Genomic DNA, 11,108 nt, shown 5'->3' with positions numbered 1-11,108 from the left:
ACATAAAATATAGTGCTTTATCCCAATGGGTTTGCCAATATCTATATGCTAAAGGCTGGTGAAGGAAGGTCATTTTTGACCATGCTCTTTTGATGTAGTTGGAAGACAGACAAACACCATAATGACAGGTTTCTTCCTATATTCCTTTCATGAATCTAGGTCTAACTCTACAGGTCTCCTTCCTCCCATGGTTTTGGGCAATTATAAGAGTGTCATCAATAAAGTGTCTATACCCAGACAGGCTGTGGCTCCATCATTTGCCTACCTGCCAAACACACTGACTGGGTTCTGTCATCTTGCAGTTTCAAACCTCAGTGCCAACCCATTGAGTGGCCTGCCTGTGCTGGAGCAGAGCTTCTTATATAAAGCATTTGCAGGGCTATGAAAGATGGACTGTTGTTAATCATCAAAAGAATTAACTGAAATACACCAATACCTTCTCTATAAAAAGTACACCAGTATTTAGAAGAAATAGTCAATTGATCGAAAAGGGGGTCTTTATTTCATACAGTCATATATGTCCAAAAATAACAAACTACTGTTGCTTTCAAATTAATTCTGCCTTGAAGTATTATTGCCTCTTTCACAAGTAGTATATAGGTTTGATATTTTGTATACGTCTTCTTGTAGTACTTTTTCCCATGCATAACAAGCAGCTTAACTCCCCTTCTTCTATGTCATATGCTTTCATAGTGGGAATCATATTTGGTTTTTACTTTCATTTATCTGGACCAAAATAAAAACCTGTTTGTAATGTTGATGTTTTTATGGTAGAATCTAAAAAAGAAACCTTGTGATCACTTCTGAATATTTTCATTTCTGCTGTTTAATTCTATAGCTTTTTAAGTGGCAAGAATTTGCCTTCTAAACACTGGTTTACATTTAAATGTGTTCTTACCAAATGTTTGCAATTTACTGCTTGCCAGATTAGGCAGTTACGCACATGTATATATCTTTATTATGGCTTATCAATTTATTATCCATGGACACTTGGAAACATCCTGTAGATATGAAATTAATAATCTGTAGATGCATTGTGAACTGTTTATATGCTGCCGCCTTTTATCTTTGATTAATTTTCCTTCCTAGATAGTAAAAAAAAAAGCAAAAGCCACTGGAGCTTAATTCAAATGCTGATGATATTTTGGACTTTGTATGCTTCACTTCTGAAGAAAAGAATGGCAACAGGGAGCACTGAAAGGTTCACCCATCATTACTGTATCATCCAGATTGCCCTGCTGTCATCCTGTATATCAGTAATTTATAGCATCTGTTATAATTATTATAATACATTTTTGAAACATAGCCCTTCTCAATGCTTTGATTTCTTTTCTTTAAGTTTCCTTCCACCTTTCCCGCCTTATCTACTACTCCAAATGACTCTTACCTAAATAACTCAAACATAAGGAAAAAAACAGCAAAACATTAACAGTGTTAAAATAAAAAAGGCCAACTGTATGAAATTGTACAAATGGCCATGGCTAGTGATAGAACGAAATATCTCTCAGTTATTGAAGAAATAGTGAGATATACAGAATGAGTATTGGTCACCCTGTAGAGTGCCAGATGATGGCATTGTAACTGATTGATTGATTGATTGATTGATTGGTAACTGGCTATATTCCTACATCCACAGGTTGACTGCATTATGGGTAGAGACTACACCCAGAGAAGCATTTCACTCCAGCCTTTCTGCTTTATATTTAAGATAATATAATTGAAAAGCAAATCAAATTCGGGTGCATTTGATTTTTCTTTCAAAAAAATGTTAATGTAGACTTGTCCTAACAGATACAGTTTTTCAGAAATGTATATTATTTAGGATACATTACATCATTGTTAAATATAATCTAAGAGTCATTTAATCCCTGATTTCCTACACTTGAGGCATTTTTAAAGGCTTTCCTATGAAAGATACCACTGACCATTCATATATCATTTCATAACATATAGTATATACAATAGATTTAGTTTATTATATAGCATAACATAATTTTCCAATCAATCTAATCAAATTTAGTTGTGGAAAGACAGAGCAGCATCAGAAGGAAAGAAGGAGCTTTCATGGATTGGGTACTCACACGGAAAGTTTGGAATCACCAGTTTATCTAACATGTCACACTTTACATTATGAGAGGAAAAAGTGTGTATATATGGACTCAGAGCACCTTAAAATTATGCATTCACGTTCCAGACCTACTTACTTTTTCAGGTATAGAATTACATGCCATTGGAACCTGCATTAGGTGCAAGGCAGAAGCCACTGCAAGTGCCACTATAAGTCACTCTCATGCTCACACCCTCTCTCATTATCACTGGTACAATTCAGAATCTCCAGTTCACTAAATACATGGCATAAATATGCAGAAGAAAATGAGAATCAGAATTAAACAGAAAATGCAAGCCACGTAGATAAAACCAGGCTATTTTAGAGGTCAAACTGGATTAAGGAGGTTCAAAAAATGGATGGAGAAATTATTCTGTTCTAATCAAATTATCTGCCAAAGACAGGTAATATAATACATTTTAAAATATTTGATATTTGATTTCTGTTGACCTACATGTACTCAACACTTCTTTCCTTGTTATTCTTGTGTGTTTGAACTTCTCTTGTAGTGTCCCCTTATTCAAATGCATTTCTGTAAAATCTGTTTCTCAGATTTCTTTGTCATTCTGAGGCATCTTTCTTACCTCCTGTATACTTTTATACTGCCCATTTTTGAAGGTGACTCTCTAATGCCTTTACTACTCTTCACATGTCTCTGCCTCACCTGCCCAGCACTTCCTCTTTTGAAGTTGTCAAAAAAAGTAACTGACCAATCAGACCAAAGCCAAACTAATCAATCACATTGCTCAGGAGGACAAGGCACACACATGCTGTAGAGTGTATCATTTTATTCTATAGCAGATAGTTCACAGTGGATGGTTTTTATAACTGATGGTAAAGTGACTAGTAGTATTGCTACGTTATAGCTCTACAGGCAAGGGTTCAGTTCTTATATTGGCTATTGTCTAGTGTTTTACATATTCTTCAGTTGTGATTTACTCCAATATTTTGAAAGAAATCCATTTCAGTTTAAGTAGTGACTCTAAATCTGCCTTATATGAGAGTGATATAAACATTGTCTCTCATTTGATCAAAGGTGAGTGTGGATGTGCATCCTGTACCATACCGCTTTCCCCTGTTGCAGTCTATCAAAAGCTGAACTTTTTGTAGAGAAGTATAAAAAGTAAGAAGGGAAATATTTTCCACAGTATACATGAAACCCATTGTCCTATAGAAAATTTAAGCATGAAGCTTTTTGGACAGTACTTAAAGCCATTTATTGCATGAAATTCAGGGCATCATAAAGGCAGATATAAAAGCAAAAAGATGTTTGCTGCTGCTCTTATTAAAGCTGTAAGAATACAAATTAAATCATTTCCAGCATCTAATGTGTTAAATCAAGACGATGTGTTGTAAGTATGTAATATTTGCACTGTGAAAACCAGCGTGAAAGAATGCTCAGCATCACCCACGCTCACACCTACAGCACCCATTTCATCAAGTTAAGAATATCTGCTCAAGGCAGCTTGCCACACATTTTTTCTCTGTTTCTACCGAGTAGCTTATCAACAGCCATGGATTGCTGTCACATTGAATTCAGGCAGAGATGAAAAATCAGATTGCTTTCCAGCACACACAAAAAACAGTGAACTTGTGACTAATTTTCTTTCATTTAATCCTGATGGTTATTATAAAGAGCAACTTAATTAAGAATTAGAGCTCTGGGAGTACATCACATCCTCAAATAAATAGTACATGTTAAATGAAACTAGTTTGTCATATATTTAATCCGAACAGGACAGCCATGGAAATGAATATAAAACTCTGCATGCCAAGATGCACACATATCACTTATAAATCAGGAAATTGACATGACATCTGTAAAAATGGATGACAAACAGTATTATGAAAGGAATAAAACATTCATCCATTTGTTTTCAGAAGCTGCTGAATATAAGTCAGAAATCTGGATATAACATCTTTAAACATGTAATATGCTAAAACAGTGTTTCTCAACCACTGGTCCAGACGCATAGCTAGTGGTCTAAAGTTGCTATTGTGATTATAGGTTGTGGGTCGCAGTGGTCATGCTTGATCCCCATCCTGCTCAAATGATGGGAACACTCTGATAATCACTCTGTTCTACTTCCCATGTTTTTTTGTGTGTGAGACATTCTAACATCTTCTCTAGAGTATTAATAGTAGTTGAATAGGTGAACAACTATCCTAAATTCGGTTTATGCACAGGGTTAGTTGGCACACTCATTTGCTAGGTTTTCTTGAATCCATTGCTTTGCTTTATGGTCTGGACAGGGAATATAGCCCCCACTTAGTTAGGGATGCTCAAGGTAGTAAAATGTTGACATATGTCTGTAACAATTATTCAAATAATTTTGATAGGTGATTGCTATTTGACAGAGAACTGTAGCCCAATCCAGGAGTTTAGGCAGATAATCTTCTTCTTTCAGCTGCTCCCGTTAGGGGTTGCCACAGCAGATCATCTTCTTCCATATCTTTCTGTCCTCTGCATCTTGCTCTGTTAAGGAGTTTAGGCAGATAATAAATATATAATGTAAGCAATTATTGACTTCTCAATATAAAGAGAGTTGGTCCAGATGTCAAAAGGAATGTTTCACTGGTTCAAAGAACCCTGTGCAAACACTCAGTTCACCAAAGTAACACTCATAATTCAGAATTTGAAGTTCTTTAAACAACACTGCTGATGCTATTATAGCCCCTTCTCTGGCTGACTGCTGTAATATTACTCAAATCTTGATAAAACAGAACTCACCACATTTAAGAGTGCCAGCCACAGAGAGCACACAAGCAGTGTGATGTAGTAGGAAAAGTGAAAAACAAATTAGACAGTCTGAGACAGACATGGACAAACAACACAAGTAAATTAATGTAGTGCACACCCAGACCATGAAAATGTCACTCTGCTCATTGTTCACCCACATTACCTATTTTTGCACTATTAACTGAATGGCCCTCAAATAAAGAAGCTCTAATACTTTTCTGTTGTCCTTAAATTTCTTATCATATGTAATTATTAACATAAAATTTTCAGATACTCTTTATTCAATTCAGAGTTACAGAGGGCCAGACTCTAAAAAGTCAGCATTGGGTGCAAGAGAGGAACAACCCTGGTTGGGGCACCAGTCCATTGCAGGGCTCAGCCATGCATACACCCACAGTGAGACAATGCCAATACACAGATTAAAGTAACACACATCTTTGAGATAAAAATTGGAATACTCTGAGAAAAACCCTTGTGGTTTGGGGGAGAAAATGAAAACTTATCTTAGAGTCATTATCTTTTAAAACGTATCTTTGTTTTTTAAATGTGAAAGTGAAGGGTTAGTAGAACCGTGCAGGACAAAATGGTCTTTCCAAATGATTTTCACCACAAAGCCATTGGAATTCCAGAAAAGCCAGAGGTTATTAGAAAAAAGGACAGATAGAGAGACAGATGGAGCAAAGACTCAGATGACTAAAGGACCTTGGTTAAGATCAAATATTTTTCTGCCCCATTCCATGTTTGCTCTTTGCTTTTTGAAAGTTACAGAGATGGATTCCTTCAGTTGAAATATCAGGTGATTGCTGTGTGACTGGATAATACATGAGGAGCAAGGCAGACTGCCAGTATTAAAATAAATATACTGTCAGGTCCAATTAGTGTATAAATAAATAGTATACAGCATGGGAACATGTGCGTGAGCCAGTGGACATTTAGCTGATGTTTTTTCCATTCATTACTAAGTTTTTGCTGCCCCAATAAGAATCCTCCCTGGATAAAGTACTAATCCCTCACATTTGGTTGTTAGTATAGCTAAAAACGTTTGTGAGAAAAATTGAATTAGTGCAGAGCTGTGATGATAGATGAGTCTACTCAACACAAACTCATAATTCTTGATGACAATGTTAAAGGGAATGCTTGTGTACAGCAATGTGAAGGGTAACAGAAGATGCCACATTACGCAGAGGCAGACAGGGATTTGAACCCATGCAGGCAACCTCAGAGAAGCAGAAGGCTAATTTTAGCTTACCGTATGTACATTTTTGCAATTTTCCATTTGTTCTTCACTGCTTTTTAAATACTCTGTAAGAAAATGAAGCACTCCCTTGTGTTACAGTTTGTTCACCCTCTGTAGGGAATTAATAGCCAATCCTAGGGCACTATTATGGGCATGGGCACACCAAAATGCAACAAATATTTAGTTAAAAAATCACTATAGATCCAAGTAATTTTAAACATTCTAAATATGGTTTGTGGACAAGTTTGCTACATAACATTGGTACCTGGCAAAAATTAGAAACCCAAGACTTCATTCAAGTCTTGTAAATTAACTTTGGGAGTCAGCAAATGTTTATTTTTAGAGTAACTGTTCGCACCTCTGTCTGCAACATTTAGATATGTGTTGCAATGCTCATATGGGAGTTAAAACTCTTTGGGAAGATCACCCAGTGATATACAGTAGATAGATTAAATATAGCAGTGGGAATGTGAATGGGTCTAAAACATCACCAACCACAAAAACGTCAGCCAGTATAAAAGAAAATGCAAATGGTTAAAAATTGCAAACAAGTCAAATTACAAGATGCCAAACCTTGTTGGAAAACAAAGAGACAAAGAGAGAAGCAAATCACAAGAATTCTCTGTCCTGCCACTTTAATACATGAAGTGATGTTGGCAAAGGGGCAAGAGTATGAGGGGACAAAATGAGTGCCTGATGAGAGGTCTATTGTTTGTCTTTAACCCTAGTGAATTGGATTGCCCCAGGGTTTGTGTGGCTTCTGCCCTACCATGAAAGCAGATGCTTACCATAATCATAAATCTTTTAACACTGTCTTTCTCTTCTTCCTACACCAATATATCAGTCAACTAAAGCACAAGCTAATCCTCGACAATTTTGTTTCTCTTCTTTTGATAACTTAGAGGTCTGGGGGCCATTCTGTGCTTGCTCATTTCCCTTCTGTGCACGTCTGAGCCTTCTCCCTCTCTAAGCCTTGAACACAGAGTGCTGTAACTGTCATGTATTATAGGGAAATCTCACTGAACACCTTCATGTGAATGTGTGGAGGGCTCATGTAGGTAAAGACTAAATGCAGACAGTGCCAAAACAGAATGTGTCATCAGCCCTGACTACTGCTGCTCACAATTAACAGTTCAAAACAGTTGTCATGGAAACACACATAGGTCTACTCCTACTGTCTACAGCATTTCCGATTTCATTTTAATTGTTTTATTTTCTTTCTGAGGGTGGGGTATTATGTTTTTAACTTTAAATTATTTAGATAGATGCTTGAGCAAGTGACTTAGACATCACCTCTGCTATAAAATGTACAACCTCTACCTTAATTATAAGATGCTAACATTGCATTTACAACTCTTCATTTAAAATACGGCTTTTGTCCAAAATGAATTATAAAAACATAAGTACATAAAGACTAGCATAAACCTACCATACAGATGCACAATCTTTATTTTATATAGCTTTTTTTTAGCAAATACCAACACAAGGCAGTTCACAAGTACAGACTCTAAATTACTACTGTTTATATTTATTGTTAATACTTGATGCGCACGCAGAGCAAGTGACTTACTTGTTTGAGACAGCAAATCAGAGATGGGTACTAAATGTGTAACTTTGTGCTAAACAGTCCACTTTCTTATGCATTTTTATGCTCCCTACTTATATCTAACCAAATTAAATTAAAGCACAGTTGTTCCATTGTATTTTGAGTATTCCATTAATTATATTGGTATTCATTGCAACTCCTACAACATAGTGAAGGATAACTAGTGTATCAATTCCTCTGGCTGAAGCTAGTCATATGTGACCATCTTTTGTGGATTGTTTTTTTTTTGGTTTGACAAAATTGTTCCTATAGAGGGCAGCAATGCCAATATTCTAAGAAGGAGAAGAGCACGACTCTCATAGGCAATCATGTGCTCTTCATTAAGAGTGCCCATCTGTTGCCAAGGAAACGCGCATACACAGTTCTACTATCTCCCATTTAGACTGAAGTGCTTTTATTGATTTTGATGTTGTCAAAATGCCCCTATACACGTGTGTGTCTGTTCCCCTGCAATCCATTAAATAGCCAGTACAATCCAAATAGGAGCAGAATAAAGGTACTTTTGAGACTGGGTAAATGGAAAGATAAATAAATATATCCGATAATAATCTGTCCACTTTTGTTGTGGCAATGTTAAATATTGTACTTTTAAGCTGCTACTTATGGTTGAGGGGTGGAACAATGGCACTTCTCTCACACAGGTTCAGGAGATTTGGTTTGAATCTTGGTCTGCCACACTATTTACTGTGGAGTTCCATGCCCCTCCCATGGCCGTGTTGGTTTTCGGCATGAACTACGGATGTCTTTCCACATCCCAAAGATGTGTGTTAGATTGATTGGTAACTCTAAACTAAGTGTCTGTGTGTGTGTTGATTGGTACCACTTAACTAAGTTTCTGTGTGTGTGTGTGTGTGTGTGTGTGTATGGTTGAGTGTGCCCCTACAATGTAGCCAGATTAGAAATATATCTTCCCATAATGCTAAAATTGGAATAGCAGGTCAGTGGATGCATGAATAAACAAAGATTTAATGCTTTAATGTCAAGACAAATTTTTAGCAAATATTCTACATAGCAATAAAGTTCTTTAATTTTTTTCATTCTCTGAAGTAACGGCCAAAGAGGAGAAAACATTTAAGAAAATAAATAAAACAAAATCTATGAAACCAAAAGTTTTGTCTTATATTTTTTCCATGGTAAATAAGCTTTCTTCTAGTGTCAAAAGGCATTGTTGCCTATAATTAGAAAATGACAACTCATCCATTTTGGGAAAGTGATTATTGGGGCAGTTTTGTTCAGCGATAAGAAGAAGATGGTAGTGGCAACATGGTACTTAAGACAAAGGCTCAGCTTTACCCGAGAAACACTGAGGTTAGAAGCATAGCTTACGACGTATATATATATTAGTTCCAGCTACAGTGTCAACTAGAAGCAGAATCCTAAATCAGTTCATTGCTCTCATTAGTACATGAGCAGTCTCGTCTAAAATGGTCTGACGTGAACGGTTTACAATGAGTACCAAAGTGCAGAGAGTACAGGCAGTAGATGACAGATATTGAAGATACTGTGTGTGGTTAGAAAAAAACTCCCTTCACAATCACTTCGAAAGACAGCAAAATTTAGTTGTGACAGAGTTTAAAATAAACTGATCATACATGCTTTTCAATGATTAGTTCTGACACTGCTGGTTCCATTTATGACTGAGATGTGTCGCCCTGGCATAGTTATGATGTTCTCTTGTCTTAAAAAGATTAACACTCTTTAATGGTTCCAAATCCTCAATTTTAAATCTCTTACAGGGTATAATCTGGGGTTCCATCCATCAGTTCATAAAACATGTTCATTTATCCATAGGCTATGGTTTACTAAATTGCACTGGGCATTCACAGTATGATAAACCTGGATATAACCCCTGAAAAACCTGTGTCAGCAAAGCATAATTTTCACTTGCTTAAGAAAACAGAAAATTTTGGTCAATTGTATACTATGTTGCATTTCTCAAAGTATATGTCTTATATAATTAGGTTCAGAGATACCTGTAATTACCTTCTAATTTATGTTTATATAGCCATCTTCTCATTATACTGGTACTACTACCCACCCTTTGTTAAAGGCTTGTATATATATGGCAGAGAGAATAGTCACTGGTGCTGTCACAGCCAGGCAACTTTTAGACTGTATATTGTGTAATGGGCTCCAGTTTAATAATAGTTGCAAGGACAGATGGCAGCTGACAGAAAGACAGTTAGGAGGAAAGGTTGGTTAGGCTTGCACAAAACAGGTTACAGGTCTGCCTGTGGTCAAAAAGATGACAGATGAATTTGTGGTGCAAAATGTATAAGAAATATGTAGGCCAAATTCATACATATGAAGGCACCACCACTCACATGACTTTTGACCGACCCCTTATGCTGCACCTGTGTTAAAAAGAACATGTGTGTTGGAAAACAGAGATCCACAGTTCCAGAAGAGAGGGAGACAGCCCTTCTAGCTATATAGAATATTCATTTGCTAATCAGTCAGTCATAAAATACACCTCCTAAACCTATCTTTCCTGCTTTGCACTTGATACTGCGAAAATAGATTGTGGTCCTACATGTCTTAACTGCATGAAGAGGGTAAGCATGAATATATAGTATGATTTAATTAAACCATTTGAACGTTTTACTCCAAGCTGCTACTAGAAAACGTGTGCCTTTTCTATAGTTAAAGTGACAAGGAAGAATCGAATTTTATATCATGCTTCTTTCTTTATCTCTGCTGTTACTAAGCAGATCATGAACCATTAACCACATCATTACTTTGCTATCTTTGCAAGGTGCTTTCTGAAAGTGTTCTTAACAAAAGGGGAACTATAAAATTAGGAATAATTGACTCAAAAGTAAGATAAACAATACCATTATCTTGTAGATATAGCATTACAATAAATTAGGAATATCTTTCATAATAATGTGCTTTGTAAAACTGGAAGGCTTCCTCTGCACAATTTCTTTATAAAATGTTTGCAAACGTTTACCTTGCAGTTAGTTAGTTCTTTTTGCATTAGATTTTTCATAAAAACTGAAAATTAATAAAATCATATCTCGGCAGCAGCAGCAGGCACAAGGCAGGAATCGGGCCTAGACATGGTGCCAATACACTACAAGGTATGTTCTCTTGTATAATGTAGGAACAATCTGAAGTTTGCCACTAAACCTAACATGCACATGGTTAAAATGTGGAATGAAAACTGAATTATCCAGAGAAAGACTAAGGCAGATAAGTGAAGAACATGTAAACTTCTCACCGACAGCCTAGGATTCAAACACAAGAATCTAGAGCAGTGTGGTAGTGGCACAGTGACTCTTTCAAGTTAATAACATTGCTCTATCGTTTAATGCAATTTAAGGTAAAGGATACCTGAGCCTATCATGATAACATCTGTTACAAGGTGGGAAAAAACTCCAGATGGTGCACTAAGGCATCAGAAGGACCCATCAAC

This window comes from Polypterus senegalus, chromosome 11 (assembly GCF_016835505.1).
Source record: "Polypterus senegalus isolate Bchr_013 chromosome 11, ASM1683550v1, whole genome shotgun sequence".
Taxonomy (NCBI): Eukaryota; Metazoa; Chordata; class Cladistia; order Polypteriformes; family Polypteridae; genus Polypterus; species Polypterus senegalus.
The sequence above is the reverse complement of the archived record's forward strand: the minus strand, read 5'-3'. Positions refer to the sequence as shown.